The following is a 17,533-nucleotide window of genomic DNA, read 5'->3' as shown; positions in this document are numbered from 1 at the left end:
GGCAGGTCTGTCACAAGGTTTCCCCCTCTGGGTTGGTTTGTTGGCTTTTTTTTTTAATTGTTGTTGCTGATTCCGATGGCTGAAGAGGGAAGTTGAAGGTCTTCATGGTTATTTTTTTTCCCCTCCAGGCCTTCAAAAAAGACTTTTTAGAAGCAGCTTGCGTTCCCTTCAGTTTCCTGCCCCAGAGCCTACCTCCCTGTTCTCACCTACCTGACTCAGTCTGTGCTAGCTGTCCATTGCCATCAGTGGTAGATGTTTAACCATCACACGTGTTTTTCTTTGGGATACTGCAGTTCAAGTGGTGTAGAAGTTTGCATTTCTGTGTGCTGCAATTAACACATTTTAGCTGTTTGAGAGTTATATACAGTGAGATTGCTGTACTGTACCCATCAGTATTTCACTTAGCTACATGCCCTGTGGTATTACACATCCTGGAGGCTTTATGGTTTGCTTTTAAAAAACAGTTGTTCCATCATGCTGGCATAGCATTGCTTTGATGGTATACTCATGAAAGAGGTATACATGTAAAGAATCATGTACAAAATGTACTGGGATGGCACTTGGGAGAAAAGAATACACTTCCAGCTCTGCGACTCAGTTCCACAGTATCCATTTCCCATTTGACTCTCAGTAATCCTGGTTACCTTCCCTTACAAAGCTCTGAAACTTGGTTAAAAAGCACCACATAAGTCTCTTTACAGACTAAAGAAACGTCATTGAAGTTGTATGTCAGTTTTGTTACTTGTCACATATTAGTTCAGCTATTTACTGGTAATACTTTGTGGAAACTAAAGATTCCAAAATACATTCATATTATATGTGGACTGATTGTTGCTGAAAATATTTTTAAGAATTTGAGGTTCATTAAATACTCAGTTAAATTAGTCCTGGATTCCATCTCTCTCTCTAAATCATCATCCACTGTTACAGCTGCAACTCAGAAGTTGAAATACCATAAAATATAAAACCGGACAATAAGAAATTTATATTGTTTGTGGGTGATAATGGGTTATATTTTTGAAACCAGTCCTTTTTTTTCTTTTTGTTAGTGTAGTAACTGTAATTGTGAGTTAACACAATTGTGATTACCAGTTGTCAGACTTTTATTTATTTATTTTTTTTTACTGACACATGTGGCCCACATTTGACCTAAATGCTGTAGCTGCAAGGATCATATGGATGTATATAAATAGTAGTTATTGCTGAAGCTGTTAAAATTAATACTGTGTTGAAATCAAAGTTCAGACTGCCAGGTAAACAAACAAAGCCTATTCCAAATAAACTGGTGAATGTCAAAACTTTTTTTGTATATTTTCTTACTTGAAATTGACAACTTTGCCATTGAGCCAACAACTGGAGCTGTATGGGCTGTGAACTTACATGGTGAATTTCAATGCATAGCAAAGTATGAGAACATAAGCAATTGCTGGATGTGTAAGTGCATCCTAGAAAGATGGGGCATATTTTCCCCCCTTAATTTTATGATGGCTTCATAATTTAGATACTACAGATATGGTAAATTCTTTGGAAAGCTGAACATTTGAAAAGATACTAATGGCATCCTTTTGTCAGTAAGATGAAAACAGGAGGCTATTTTCCAGCTTTTTGGATGGAAAGGTGACTAAGTAAGGCTTCTACTGGTAGCTTTGGTCCATGATTAATTAAACTGATGAGATTCTTGCATGTTTTACTTCATTTTGCCTTCTTGTAAATCTGAAAAAAGCCAGAAACTTGATGTTTACAAACAGTTTTTATTTTTAAGATGCAATATTAGCAAAGCTTACTTGCCACACAAAATTAGTTCAGAGGTTTTTTGAAAGTACTTTGCTGCCTGTGGGAAGGGCAGTTACCTTTGAGAAATGTAAGTGAAAACATTCCTTTCACATTTTTCCTTCTTTACATAACCATGTAGGCTTTACTTGAACATTGTGTTTTTCTCTTCTGTTTCCACTTGAATCTTTTAGACTTTGTTACCTTGTACTGATGTGCAGGAAGAGTGTGATTCGGTGGAAATGTGTTATACATTCTCTGCCTCCCTATGATTTATGCAAATGTAGAGATCATCTTTGCTGTCTCCAGGTTGTTGCTATTACAACTTCATTGTAATTGGGGAAGGGCTGTGCAAAGAACTGGTTTACACTTTACCCTGAAAGAAATTCAGTTGATGAAATCTTAAAAAGTTTACTTCATGCTTCATCCTTAGGAGTTTTATCTTAAACTGTTAGGTATGCTGCTGTAATTGACAACAGCTGTTGCTGAGAATTGTGGAGGATAGACAGTTTCTAAGATAATCAGTTCCTAGTCCGTTGGAGGCTTTGTTGATTAGCACATGTAAGAGCATTTTGGATCAGGAGCCAGTGATGTCTGCTGAGTGCAAATGTGCTATGTTATCTAAACTGTTTGACTTACGCTCTACACTGCTCTGAAGCAAATAAGCAGTAGGTTTTGTGTGCTTTTTCTTCTGGCCAAGGAAAGGGCCCAAAACAGTTAAGTCTGTAGTCTATAAAAACATCGTTGGGTGATCTGTGCTTTTGGAGGAGGAGGAGGTGGAGGAGGACTGTTAAACATGATAGAAGGAGTTGCTTGACTGTGTTTGGTTGTTACATTGGTGAGGCTTGAACTCTGTTTTTGACCTCCAAAAGGCATAGCTGGTACCATTTCCAGCTTTTGGGAAAGTTGTTACTGTGGTCTTTGTTTTATTTAAGTACGTTTTTATCACTTAACCAAATGACATTATTTTTCTGATGTTGCAACTTCTGTGATCAACTACTTTCACCAAAAGGACTTGAAAATAATGTAGTTTGAGGTCCCCCATAATAATCTAGTAATTCCTGCTTTTTTAAATGACATTGAATAGAAAAAAGCGTGGTATCTCTGAATCTTACCTGAATCCGTGTTTGACAGTACTTGAGGAGAAACAGTTGACTATATTTGTAACTGTGACAGCAAGAGCCGAGCTGGAGTAGTTAGTCAAACTACATCTGAACCTTGGAGATGAACATTAAACGTTTAGTATTTATCTTGCATAAAAGTTGATGAGTTACCAAACAGAATAGAAATGAGTATTCTGCCTCTGTTAATGGTTAGATGTAGAGTTCTCAAAAGCACTGACTTGTAACATGACCTGAAGTCTCTTTGGAATTAGTTCGAGAATATTGGGAAGAATTAGGTGTTACTGATACTGAATTGAATGAAACAGAAATGAGACAGTACCATGGTGTTCTATTTAAAAACCCCCAACATTATCCTTCTGTACTATTTAATTTGGAGGGCTTTTTGTTCTGTTAATGGGCTGGCAAATAGTTATTTTAGGTTTATTAAAGGCCATTACTACCATGCTCCTAATTAATCTAGTTGTGTATGTGAAAAGTTCATGTTCTTTCTTAAGTTGACTTGCATCAACTACTGCATCTATCTTAACACATGAGCATTTCACCTTAAATGTATTACAGCGTCAGTTTGTGTCTCAATGGGTTTGATTTCTGAACTTCTGGTGGGCTAAGCTTTTTTTTTATTTTTTTTAAAGTGTATCTAGATACTGAGAATCTACCAATCTACCATTTACTTTTCTGGATGACTTGTTTCAGTGATTCATCTTTGCCACTATTTAAAAATAAGGCATGCAATTATTGTTTGAATACATTTGAATGCATCTGTCTTTCCTTAGTTCTTGTTATCTCATCTGAATTCTCTATCATATCAGACTGCCTTAAACTTGATTCGTCCCTTTGACACTGTGTTTTCACTCCTTGGCATTGTGGCAGTCCCTAGCATTTAAAGACACATGCAGATTTTAAAATATGTAGTTTTAAAAGAGCATCAACAGATCAAAGATTTGCTGGGCTGACTACTCTAGGACTCTGAGACTCCAGGACTTTGAGATAAGTTTAACAAGTGTGCTGATTTAAAATGTTTTTCTCACAATGTTTTTTAACATCTGATCTGAAACATCTGCTTAACAAATGAGTTGGAAGGAAAATCAATATAATATGATACAATTATACCATTTTGAATCTTTCCAACTATAGAATGAAAGTATTTTTTGACTATTTTTGATCTGTCCTAACAAGTTTTAACACTTGTGCCACCTCTGTCTAGTTATGGGCCCCTGTTACTGTTGAGGTGCCATGGGTGGATGTTTTGTGTCTCTCACTTTTTACACTCTGCAACAGTAGTTTATACTGATGGTGATCCAGCGTCCCCTGTTCTAAATTGTTGATCCTGCTTGTTTTTTTAATTTGCTTTGTTTTTGTTTTTTTTTTTAAATTTACTTGTTGAGGTTTTGAGAAATTAGGCTGAGCTGTAGCCAAAACTGTATAAGATTCATCCTTTTGCTAGCTGTAGAATTGCCTGACCAAAGATAAAAGCCATTAGGGATATTTCTGTTTTCATGCTTTTCTAAGATTTTTCTTCCCAATTAATTTTGTTCATAACACTTCTTTTGCTTCTGAAAGTTTAAAAACTTCAGGAATATGAGCATTGTTGTGCGTTGCATGTTTATATAAAACTCAATAATCTCTATTTGGCTATATAATTTGATCATGATCAGTAATTCTTAGGCTATGTCCAGTGTCTACTCTAGTGACTTACTCATTGTAGCTCTTGTAACGGAATATATGATAATTCCTTTGGTTATGGTGAGTGCTCTTGGAAAACTGTTGCTAATAGTTCTTAAAAACAGATGTTTTTATTGTTGACAGCTTAAGATCCTGAGATACTAGGTTTCAGTATTAAAGACTACAGTTTGACCTTTTTCTTTCAGCACATTAAAAATAGGGCTTACAAAAAAAAATTCTTGCTGTTCTCTAGTTTGAGCTGATGGTCTGTAACAGTCCTCTATTATCACCATCTTCTGAGTGAATTGGTGTATTTAACCCTTAGGCCTACATACAGTCAGGATCCTTTGGTTCTGAATTATCAGGTAATGAATATCTGAATGATGTTTCTTGAAACCTGTATTGTGCCTGCTTCATAAATTATATTATTTTCATGTAGTCTCTGAGCTTTATACAAGTGGGCGTTTGGCCTTTTCTTTATTGTGTTGGGAAGAAGTATAATTGTGTGCTGCACATGAAGAATAGACTTGAATTTAGGAAAGGGATGAAAATTTTTCAAAGTTTTAAAGAATATTTCTAGAACTATAGAAGTAAACTTTTGGCATTTAGACTTCACTGTAATGTTAGTGTAAGAATTCTATGTACTGCCAGATGAATTTTCATCCAGGCCATTTTCTTGTGACTTAGTGGCCAACAGCAGATGTTTTAAATGAAGTTACTTCATTTAAAAGTTACTGAAGTTACTTTCCAGTTGTGGATTAACTGCCATACCATGGAGCTCCTCAAATTCCTGTCAGTTTATAAGGGTTTACAATGTTGACCCCAAATTTTGCTAGACATAATAATTTTCTTGTTGGTAGTTAATTTTATATAGGTGGATGTTTTCATTATCCATGGTAATATGTAGCTGTTTGACAATGCTGTGTTTATAATCTACCTTCCCAGTGCCATGCTCAGTACTCTTTCCTACATTCTTAGAGTAGCTTAATGCTCAGTCATTACTTGAGCAACACTGATAATCATTTCTTATCTGCTATGCTTTAGATGTGTCAACAAGCAGTTTGATTTGCCAGCATGCTGGCCATTTAGTTATATTTTTTAGCTTCATTTATTTCACATAGTGTTGATGAAGATGGTTGTATTCTGGATGCTGATATTTCCCGTTAACAGTGGTGGATGTGACCAGTGGCTCCTGCATCCAGTATTATGTGCATAAGTGCACTCTTTCCTCAACCCTCTTTTTTTCCTACCTGTCATTGCTCAGAGTAATGAAACATTTATATCTGGTGAAAGATCTGCCTATATTTTACTGATTGAAGTCTTGCAAGCTGCAGTGTAGTTATATTTTCAGATCTTCTCCAACAGATTCTCTTTCAAAATAAATATTCTCTTTAAAAATTATTAGTTTGTTTATAATTTCTGCTTTGAAAGTTTTTGTAAGTGTTCCCACTGACCTTTCCCATGTAAGTTGGACCTCTTTTAAAACTACAGACTTTCTTTCCAGCCTTAGGTAGTTTGTTTCATGTTTATTTCATTATCATGCTTATATCAGCATGCTTGCTTGCAGTATAAAACTGAATAAGAAGATCCAGTGTCAAGTTGATACTTTGATTTCTTGTACCTTGTTATTAACTAAACTTTGGATTATTCATTATTAATGTTTAGTAGTTTCATAGAGCCTTTAATCTATAAATGAAAATAGCATTAGTATATTTCTGTGAGAGTAAAGTGACTTAGTCAAGGCCAAACAAAACAACTCAAAGGAAAAGATTCAGTAAACCCAGATTTTATATTATCTCATCCCTGCTAATACAGGAGTGCATTGTAAATTATTGAATAAATCTGAAATTTTAAGTGCACTGGTTAAACGGGAGAAATGAAAAATAATTTAAACATGTTAAATAATAAGCAATGTAAAAAAAGTTTGATACGTAGAGTGAAAGACTAGTCATAATAGAGAACCTGCTATATCTAGCTATAGATATCTATATATCTACCTGCTATATAGATACCTATTTAGCTACCTGCTGTATCTGAGCAAGATATAACTCTGGCCTCAGCAAGTTCAGAGGAGAACCACAAAGATGACGTAGAGAGCTGGAGCACCTCTCTTGTGAAGACAGGCTCAGAGAGTTGGGTCTGTTCTGCCTGGGCAGGAGAACACACCAGGGAGGCCTTAGAACAGCTTTTCAGAACCCAAAGGGGACCTTCAAGAAAGTTGGAGAGGGATTTTTTTACAAGGGCATGCATTGAATGGGACAAGGGGTGATGACTTCAGACTGTAGTAGGGTAGCGTTAGATCAGGTGTTAGGAAGAAATTTTCCACTATGAGGGTGGTGAGGCACTAGAGCAGGTTGCCAGGAGAACTTGTGGATGTTCCCTTAATGGACGTGTTCCACATCAGGTTGAGCAAGGCCCTGAGCAGACTGGTTTGGGGAAAAGTGTCCATGCTCCAGGCTGGAGGGATTGAACTAGATGATCTTTAAGATCCTTTCTGACCCAAACCAGTTCTGGGTTTCTGTGATACAAGGAGAATAGATCTAATGCTTATGGGACAAATGGAAGTAAACATTTAGTATACATCTCTTAATGTATATCTGATAGGATATTTGATGATTGTGCTGGGAATGATAATGGCATTATTAATTTATTTAGTGAGATGAGTGGCTCTCTGCTGATACTTGTGTTCGATTTGTATGTCTTGCTTCTTATAAAACTTACTTATGCTTTCAGAACAGTGACTTGGGCACCTGCTGAATTTACAGCCTGGTAGTTTTGTCGGCACCACATACTTAAAAAATATGTGGGTGCCTTGTTTGTTTTTCAGTTATTCATGACATAGTAGCATAGTGTTTCTCCTCCTTTGGGCCTGACTTACTTTGAATTCACATCATTTACACTTAGGCCTATGATGCTAATAAATATACATTTGAATTTTAAGGAGAAGTTTCAAATATGTAACTAGGCAATTATACCTATCTATATAGTTTGGTTTTTTCAGTCTAAACCTGGTGCTGCTTGTGACAATACCTTTTAAAGTTCATTATACCCCATAACCTTTATGTACAATGTGTTGAGCAGTCTAGGCTATTGGGACAAAATTTTGAACTCCTTTGAGCTGTAGATTTTCACTATAGAGTCACATCTCTATGTAAAACTTAGCCTGGTTGTTTCTGCCAGTTTTTGTGCTTCATGAAAATATATAGCAGATAATTTTGAAGGTATTACTTTATTTTTAAGCATGCAAAAATCTGGATACCTGTAAGTTTAATTTTTGTGGCTGGTTGAAAGAACAGTGAGCGAGTGCAAGCAGAAGAAAGGGCAATAAGCAGGAAGTTGCTGACTTCATGTAGTAGGAGGAAATTCATGTTCCAGTCAGTGGAAAGGTTTCTTCCAAATATGAATGGCATATGTGCATTGTGCATAAAAAAATTTAAAGCATTCAGTCAGAATATGGTGCCTTGAGAAATAAACCCAGAGGAATAAAAAAACTGTCATTTTAGATTGTTGAAGTGTCTGCATTACAGTTAAGACTTGTTGAATTTTTTTTTCAAGTGTACTTTTCAAAGGTAGCAGCGAATGAGAATTAATCTTTTGTTTGTGAATTTACTTCACAATTTTCTGGAGAAACACATCATCATGAAATGCCCTTTGAAATTTTATGTTCATACTTGGTGTATTACTTTAAGTTTGTTTCAAGGCAGTTTTCTTTTTGGACTAAAAATTCATTCCTATATAGATTTGTTAAAAAAAAACTGTAAAGGCAGTATAAATACTGTGTGCTTGGTCTCTTTTTTATAAGATTACCTTCTGAAGTCAGGATCAGTTTTGCCTAGTAGAATTTTTGGATTTGTGCTTTAGTCCCAACTCTTACGCTTTTGTTTCCCACCTTTGACCACTAAAGTTGATGGCTAATTTGACACACCTTCAAGATATAGCATCAAATTTCAGTCTGCAGAGATGGAAAAGCTGGCCAGTCTTTTGTCTCTTACAACTTTTATCTTGAGCCTTAAGTACATTCTTTGGGGGGAAGTGTGAGGAATTAAGTACCTGAGAAGAAACAAAGCACGTATTAGACAGATACAAGTTAATGTTAATTCTTAATAGCTATAGATTATGATAATGATGTCAGACATCTATTTGATGCAGTCATGCTGTCTTTTCCCACAAATTCCAAATCAGTTTGTCACAAGGTTCAGTCCTTATAAAACTGAGTGGGGAGGAGGCAAGGACAGCAGCTACTGTCAACTGTCACTGAACATGCAGCTCCACTTTGACATTTTGCATAGCTGTGATGGATTGAGGTACAGATACAGAATGTCCAAGTGGCACTGTCACCTGTTGCAAATCCTGCTAAGATGCTATCTTAGTTTATTGCACTCCTGTGCACTCCGAAGCCTCAGTGAATGGAAGAAGTCCTAACTTGTTTTTTGTTATGTTAAACACTTTTGTGTTTAACATAAGCCTCAGTGATTGGAGAAAGTCCTAACTTGTTTTTCATTATGTTAAAGACTTTTGTTCTGGTCTTTAGCAATTTTTTGATAAACTGTCAAAATTCTTGTATATTAGATGAAAAGTATGTAGTTCTCCCTATAAGTCAATATTCAAGTGTTCAAAACTGACATATGCTAGGAGTGTTAGAACTGTTGCTGTTTCACTGCTGTTGGGGGAGACTGGATTTTTACATTAATTTACAGTAATAGTGTATGATCAGTCATGGTTATAATTTCCACTGTGAGTAATTTTGTCTGAGAAGAAGGCAAATATGGGCTGAATGAATGTAATTTTACTATTTGTAACATCTTACCAAGATTGGGATAAAAGTGTATTCTTAGACTCATGCTATAGTTCTTGTATGTTGACTGGAGTGCTTAGTCTTGTAGAGCTGCTGTTAATTATCATTTAGTCCCTCAGTATGTTAGATACCTTCTAATACAGATAATCAGTCTTTTCCCAGTGTTTTGAATTAGCTTTCAGTGATACTTGGGGTAATCTTGTATTTTCTGTTACACTCAAAATCTTCAGACTCATCCTGTTCTCCTCCAGAAGTAATGGATCAGCCTAGGTCAGACAGAATGAGCTGAAAAAGAACAATGTGTGGCTAGAAAGTGGATGACAAGGACTTAGATCTGTGGGTTTAAGAGGGAAACCTTCAATATAGAGCTTAATAACAATTTTTTTCTTTTTTCCTTTTTTTTTTTTTTTTTTTTTAAGCAAAGAACATTTATTGTAGATCCCTCTTTCCTTTTGCAGTTCTACTTTGCCCTAATGCTTGCAGCCATGGACTTTTATAAGCATGAAAGAAGCTAGCGTTCTTTTAAGATTCCACCTTCTGGAAACATGGAATAAAATCAAATCCAGCAACACAGAAAGTGTGTCAAACTGGCCATTTCTCTTTTTTGTTTTGTTGTTTTACAGATATGTGTCAACATTTTGTTTGCCTGATTTTCGTGCATCTCAAGCCCATGCTTCTGTGTTTTCAAGCCATGAGGAGATGCAGCTGCAGCAGAAATAATTGTAGGGTGGTGTTGTGGTTTAACCACAGTCAACAGCTCAGCACCACATAACTGCTCACTAGAAAAGAAATGTGGGCAAGGAAGAACAAATACACTACAAGTAAAGATACAGCATTAGGTATTGAAATAGACTGTATTGGCCCACTGTATTTGTAGTAGTAGTGGAAGACAGGCTTCTAAACGTCTTTTTTTAATTCATGTTGTCTTCCATTATTATATGGTGGTATGTAATGATAAAGATGCAAACAAGAAGAAGAATGTAAAATTGCTGATGAGAAGCTTGATCATTCAAGAGGACTGTCTTTACAGTCATTGAAAACTTTGGCAACCAGTGAGATGAGCATTTTAGAAACTGTACTGTATGGGTTGACTGAGAGGCAAGTTGAATCTCACGAGTAAGTGGGGTAAATGAAAATTTTTGATTCTCATTGACTTATATGTATAGGTCTTATACAAATCAATAAGAATAATGACAAAGTTTCAGATGAGATCTGAATATATTAGAAAATGAAGAGGAGCTGATGTAGATCTTGTTTTGAACCTGAGTAGTAAAAATGGTGACATAGATGTATTTGATAGTGAGAGGGAAAAGTGGTAAAGGATTTCTCATTTGTCTCAAACATTCAATTTACTTTAGAAAGAAATATATCTGTAGCAGTACATAACATTAAGCTGACACTGACACTCTTTCTGATGTGCTCAGTATGCCATCTACACTATTTAATCTAAAAAAAATCCAAACTACTCAAGTTGCCAGCAAGTCTCCAAATTGCTAATATGATATTTCAGCTAATGTTTCTTACTCGCCCAGACCAGACAACTCTCAAAATTACTATTCAAGTTAACTTCAGAGTAAGTGAAGGTTGGGTAGCAGTTTCATTTTTTCAATGTGAAAGAATTTATCTTTCAAAGTCCAGAGTTACATTTTGCAATTATTTCATCATTGCAGTGTATCCTGAACTGACAGCAATAAATTAACTGACATTTCACTTGAGACTAATTCCTACGTAGTTAAGAATTTTGCTTGGTGAAATGTTATGGCCATGCCAATTTTATTCTTGTTCATTTTGCTTTGTTTTGAAGGAGCTGAAACCAGTGTCAATTCCAGAATTTTGTTTTAGTAGCTAGTAATGAGTTTGTCATGATACATTGCTCTCTGTTTATAGCATTCACTGGATACTGTGATTTTCCATGTAGTCCCTCTTGATATACTAACCTCTTTTCCATAACTTGAGATATATTTCTGTAGTTTCACTAATTTAAGGGAATGTTTCAAAGTATTTTTACTTTCATGTGACATTTGCCTTTTTCTGACGCTGAGGCCTCAGAAACTGTCAATTCCTCTGAAAGTCCCTGCCACTGTTGTGATACAGTGACTTGAAGTCACAGGTAAAAGTTGACAGTGAAGTGAAAATGAAATGCAAGTAGACTTTCTAATTGCCTGTACAGGTAAACAAATGAAAAAAAAAATCTAAGTAGTATCTATCTTCTTGCATAAGTGGGAGATGGTTTCTCTTCCATGCTGGGCATTCGCTTTTATATCTTCCTTTCAGAGCTCTAGCTGTGCCATCCATCTTCTTCAGTGTTTCTGAAGTGGACTGTCTTAGAGCAAGAGCTCGAAGTTCAACACCCTGCTGTAACCTCTGTTGTCTATGACAGCTGGTCACAGATCATCTGACTGCCCCGAACCGTGCTAGGCATTACTGCATCCATGGTCATGTATAAATTACAACAGTCCTTGAAAGACTAGTTATTTTATTAATACTGTGATAAAAGCAACAAACTAAACAAAGAAACCTGCAAACTTCCTCTGTCCTAGGCTGATCTGGTCTCTTGAGGAGAATTGCTATATGAGCTCTCAAATTGAAAAGGTCTGACATGGAGTTTATCTGCCCCTTATTAGGAATGCAGCTGCATCTTGATGGTGGAATGGCTCCAGGTCTTGAGGGAGTGACAATGATAAAGTGAGATTGAAGCTGAATTTCTGTTTCCCTCTGCCCATTTGAAATGCCTTTCTGCAGAAATAGGACAAATTTTTGGTAACCATGAGAGCTCCTCAGTGCCTGCCCCATTGTGCATGTTGTGGTCCCACCAAATGACATTTGGCAGGAAATCTAAATGGAAATGTCCGTCAACAAGTATAAGCAAATAAACCCCAATACTGTACTAGGTTGGAATAGATACATCTGTATTTAGTCCCAGTTTGTTGACTATGCACAATGGAAATCTTAGACTCAACATGGCTTAAAACTGTCACCTCTACTTTGTTCAGTTGGAAGTCCTCTGATCATGTTCTGCCCAAAACTGAATTCTCTTTTTGCTTTGGTTTTTTTATTATATACCTGATTATCACACCTTTAATGTTCCGTAAGGCTGATATAAGGCCAATTGGTAATGTGTTGCTGACTAGGAAAAAGGATTTTCATTCATTAATTGAAATAGTTATACATGTACTTGTGCATATTTGACCACACAGCTGTGGTGGATCTTATGTCAGTCAATCTGTCTTGCTTATGACAGTTCATGAAATGCGTTTCAAGTACTGCCTGTTCTCTTAATTCTCTTGAGAACTAAAAAAAGGTTGTTGATTATTTTTTCATTTACATCTCTTTCATAAAGCTGGGGGATTCTCAGTATTTAGTCAGTATAAGAGAAGAGATTCTATGCATACATATAAGCATTTTAGAATTCTATATCAGATATGTAAACCTTATCTATATGCACACTATTATAAGCAAATTATCTCTTTGCTTTCAATGAATCTTGATCTTAAGAAGGTGTCTGGAGCATTCAGGCCAGAAAATTGCTGCCATTCCTAAACAGCATCGAAACATACATAGGAAAAAAATGCCAGGAATGACTGTTCTGTTCACCACATGGGCTTTCTTTACCTATGCTGGTACTGCTACCATAGGTCAGTAGGAATTTCCTACACTCCTGTAGTTGGACTGCAGTTATTATCAGGGAAAGGTTCTTCACCCAGAGAGTGTTTGAACACTGGAACAGGTGCCCCAGGGAAGTGGTCACTGCACCAAGCCTGAACAGTGTTCAGGAAGTGTTTGGACAGCACATGGTGTGATTCTTGGTGTGTCCTGTGCAGGGCCAGCAGTTGGACTCCATTATCCATGTGGGTTCCTTCCAAATCAGGATATTCTGTGGTTCTGTGATTCTAAACTAAAGTCTGCTTGTTAGGCATTGCTAACCTCAGTGACTGATTTGTGGATAAAGACAATGTTACGGCAGCTGGTTCTGTATTACAGCTAATGAAATGGTCCATTCTTAGATTTAAACTGTGAGAGTACAACAAAGTTTTGAAATTCACAGAAGTAAAAGTAAATTAGACCTTTGAACTTTGTATACTTGATCAGGTTTACAGTAAGTGAAGTGAGAATTCTTATTCAAGGAGTCTCTAGTTCAACATGTGGAATAAAGGAGGATGAATGAATAACTAGGGCTTTGACTGGTTACTGACTGATAATTAAACACACAGCTATCTTGATAATTCTTGAATGATGTAAACTTCACATTGTCTTATCATATGACTAGTAAATAGAAATGCAGCAGATTTATTTTTTCTTTTTAAGATATGTGAAATTTATTCAGAGTGGAACTCTTTTGACCCTGAAGGTAATCCCTTATAATAAAAAATGTTAACTTTGCATTACATTTTCTAAATTAATGTATTTTACATTAGTAGAAGTATACAAGATATAAAAATTACATGGGCATTATTCCTGCTGTTGATGGTTGACTTGGCTTTGTGTTTAGATTTTGGATTTTAACTGATCTCATTAGCTGAGATATTTTCTTTTTATAGAAAGTATTGTCTGTGCAAATTTAAGGTTAAAAAGTTTGAGTTTAAGGCATTTGTCTTGAATGTCATCACATGACATGTATGGGGCAACATCATTATCAGACCCCGCCAGTCAGTATGTGCTTATGAAAAGGCAAGTCCTGTCTGGCCAACCTGATCTATGTGACAAAGTGACCTGCATACTGGATGAGGGAAAGGCTGTGGATGTTGTCTACCTAGATGTTAGGCCTTTGCCATTGTTTCCCACAGCATTCTCCTGGAGAAACTGGCTGCTCATGGCTTGGATAGGCAGATGCTTTACTGGGTAAAAATGGTCTGGCTGGCCAGGTGCTGGGAGTGGTGGTGAATGAAGTTAATTCAGCTGGTGACAGATCACAGTGGTGTCCCCAGAGCTGAATAGTGGGACAAGCCCTGTTTGATACCTTTATAAAGGGTATGGATGAAGGAATGGAGTACACTCTCAGTAAGTTTGCAGCTGATACCATGTTGGTCAGGAATGTTGATCTGCAGGAGGGTGGGAAGGCTCTGCAGAAGGATCTTGACAGGCTGGATTGATGGGCTGAGGCTAGTGGTCTGAGGTTCAACAAGAACAAGTGCTAGGTCTTGCCATTGAGTCACATCATCCCCAGGCAGTGCTACAGGCTGAAGCAGAGTGGCTGGAGAGCTGCCTGGAGGAAAAGGGCCTGGGGATGCTGGTTGACAGCAACTGAGCATGAGCCAATGTGTGTCCAGGTGGCCAAAAACGCCACTGGCATCCTGGCCTGTATCAGCAGTAGTGTGGCCAGCAGGATAAGGGCAGTGATTGTCCCCCTGCACTTGGCACTGGTGAGGCCACACCTCAAATCCTGTGTAAAAGAAACACATTGTTCTGGACTAAGTCCAGAGAAGGACAGTGAAGCTGGTGAAGGGTCTGGAGTGCATGAGAAGTGGCTGAGGGAGCTGGGGTTGTTTAGCTGTGGGACGAGGAGAACCTTGTTGCTCTCTACAACTACCTGAAAGGAGGTAATGTGCAGGTGGGGGTAATTTCTTCTGCAGGTAACAAGTGATGAGACAAAAGGAGACACCCTCTAGTTGTGCTGGGGAAAGTTTAGATTAGGTTTTAGGAAAAATTTCTTCACCAAAAGATTTGTGAAGCACTGAAACAGGCTCCCAAGGGAAATGGTTGGGTCACCATCCCTGGGGTATTTAAAAAATTTGTGGATGTGGCACTTGTGAACATGGTAGGTTTGGCAGTGTTAATGGTTGTATTTGATGATCTTAAATGTGTTTTCCAACCTAAACAATTCTATTCTTTTGAAATGGAATGTTTGTAATGGCAAGCATTCTGGATAAGTAGCCTATGTCATCTTTTCCTGGCAGGTATATGATGTTATGAAATTATTTTACTATAAAGTATTATTTACTATAAAGAATGTAGCATGCTGTACATTACTGAAAACAGCTTTACTAGGGGTACAGAGAATTACTTCAGTGAATTATTGTTACAATGTTTTTCACATCTTTACAGTATATATTCTTTTCTCTTTCTATCATTTTAGAGGAATTCTGTTGTCTTGCTCCACTGTTCTGAAGGCATTTGTCTCTGTTACCAAAATTAATTGATCTGACAGGGGTCAGAGGAAATATCAGTTGGTTGCCTGCATGGTTTTGCTCCATGCCAAGCAATGCACTTGTTATCATTATGAATTCTTACGTAAAATGGATAATAAAGTGCTGGTACAGCTAAGTGAAGTAATTCATTACTTTCTAGATGCCTACTAAGCACTTAGTTCCTGAAGTCAAATATTGGGGTCCTGAGCTTCTAGATGCTTAAGATTTGTTCCAGGAAGACAAAATTGATTTATACTTTTAAGTCCTTAGTGACTTCACTGTTGATGTCAGTGATGGAAAGACCTGCAGCTAAACAAACTTGAACTGACCAATATAGTTATAATCAAGATAAATTTACTGCAGGTGAGTGGTGGAAGAAGAGATTGTGCAGCCGTTAGTTAAATAAAAGTATTTGTCTGTCCAGTGTTTCTGGCTCTGATTCCCATCATTTACTTAATATCTGCTGTTACTCTTTTGTGGGGCTTATGATATCTGTAGTATATAAAAATCAGTTTCCTTTGTATGGGTTAAAATTTTACTTCAAATGAATTTATGTCTAAAATTAGAAAGTAAACCTTGATGGATCTGATTTTTGATGAGTATCAGCAGAAATCTTAATAAATAAGCTATAAAATTACACTGGAACATACATTGAGAGGCATTTAGTGAATGTAGACTTTTTCAAAAAGGAATGAGAAGACTTATGTAAGATATAGGTGGTCATACTGAGAATCAGGAGTTCAGGAAGGATAACTAAGAATCACTTCTGAATAGTAAACACAGTATTTTCAATTACCTTTATTTAAATTAAAATCATAAAATCATGTGTCTTAGGGCTGTTAGTATTTAAATGGGATGAATTTTTGATTCTGATCTGTGTCAGTGAAATGTTTATCTTGAAGTCTTGTGGGTAGCACTCCAGTTTCCATGTGACTAATAAAAATACAGATACTTCGGAATTTAGTCAGTAAACAAATACGAAATAGTTTTCAGATTTAGTTAGTAAAAGAAAATGTGGGTTGAAAGCTGGTAAAAAATTTGAGAGTGTCTAATATTAAGCAGTATTGATACTGGAATTTAGGTGAAAGAAGAGAAAATAATATTAGTCAGGAAAACCAGTCCTGTGGTTGCTTATGGGCCTGGGTCATATGCATTTCCTTTGCTGATGCTTTTTTAGTGTGATTAAAAACTTCCAGAGCTCATGACATTAAAAAAATCGTTGTGTGGAAAAAACTAAAACATTCCTTATTGTTGGCTTCAGTGTTATGTTTGGCTTTGAAGAAACTGACTTGTTTTACAGTTTCAGTCAAAGATCAACGCAATCATTTGAGCCTTGACTTTCTCTTGCAGGAGTCTGACAGAGCTGGTGGCATTTTCGTCTGTCAGGCTTTTGTTGTTTAAAATCAACTCTTTGACTCACTGACACTGTAATGAGGAGTAAACAAGCCCTATTTCTTTGCGACAATTTGTAGTATGTTTTTACTGGATTCTGAATTTAACAGTGCTGGTTTAATAGTTGTTAAATCATGTAGCTGTAGTAAACATCTTTACTAGTGGTAATAATTGTGGTGAGGAAATTAGTTTCACAGCCCTCTGTGGAGGGGTTTGTCTTTGGTCCTGCTGGTGTTGTCTTTGGCCCTCCACTGCTACCTGTCTGCTTGCTTCAGAATGCCATCTTCCCAGTTCTCCTCTTGCATTTAACCACTGCTTTGTGGTAACAGGATTTCAAGTGTCCTGCTTAGCCTTTTGTCCTAGTGATAAATGTTTTAGATAATTGCAGGACTACATGTGCTTCTGATCAACTACATGAATGAATGTTCTAATACATGGGGCTTAAAAATATGTCTGAGAATAGGTACTCAACTGTACTAGTACAATTTAGAGAATACCGTGTTGCTGAGAAGCAAAGTTTTAAATTTCATGTAATTTCTCTAAGTAGAGAATGTAACAGTCATGCCCCTTAAAATCAAGTTAAGAATCAACATTTACAAGTAGTGATCCTATCTAGCAGGTATATAAATATCTGAAGCCTTCCTAATATGTTATTTTAGAAAGAA

General features: G+C 36.7%; 1 protein-coding gene across 9 annotated transcripts in view; it reads left to right on the top strand.

Moving 5' to 3' along the window:
- The window catches only part of TBC1D5 (TBC1 domain family member 5), a 315,956-nt gene that overhangs the window by 561 nt on the left and 297,862 nt on the right, over positions 1-17,533 (top strand). The window lies entirely within an intron of this gene.

This window comes from Lonchura striata, chromosome 2 (assembly GCF_050655825.1).
Source record: "Lonchura striata isolate lonStrDom1 chromosome 2, ASM5065582v1, whole genome shotgun sequence".
In the NCBI taxonomy this organism is placed as follows: domain Eukaryota; kingdom Metazoa; phylum Chordata; class Aves; order Passeriformes; family Estrildidae; genus Lonchura; species Lonchura striata.
Note: the sequence above shows the minus strand (reverse complement) of the source record. Positions and strands in the feature narration are given on the sequence as shown.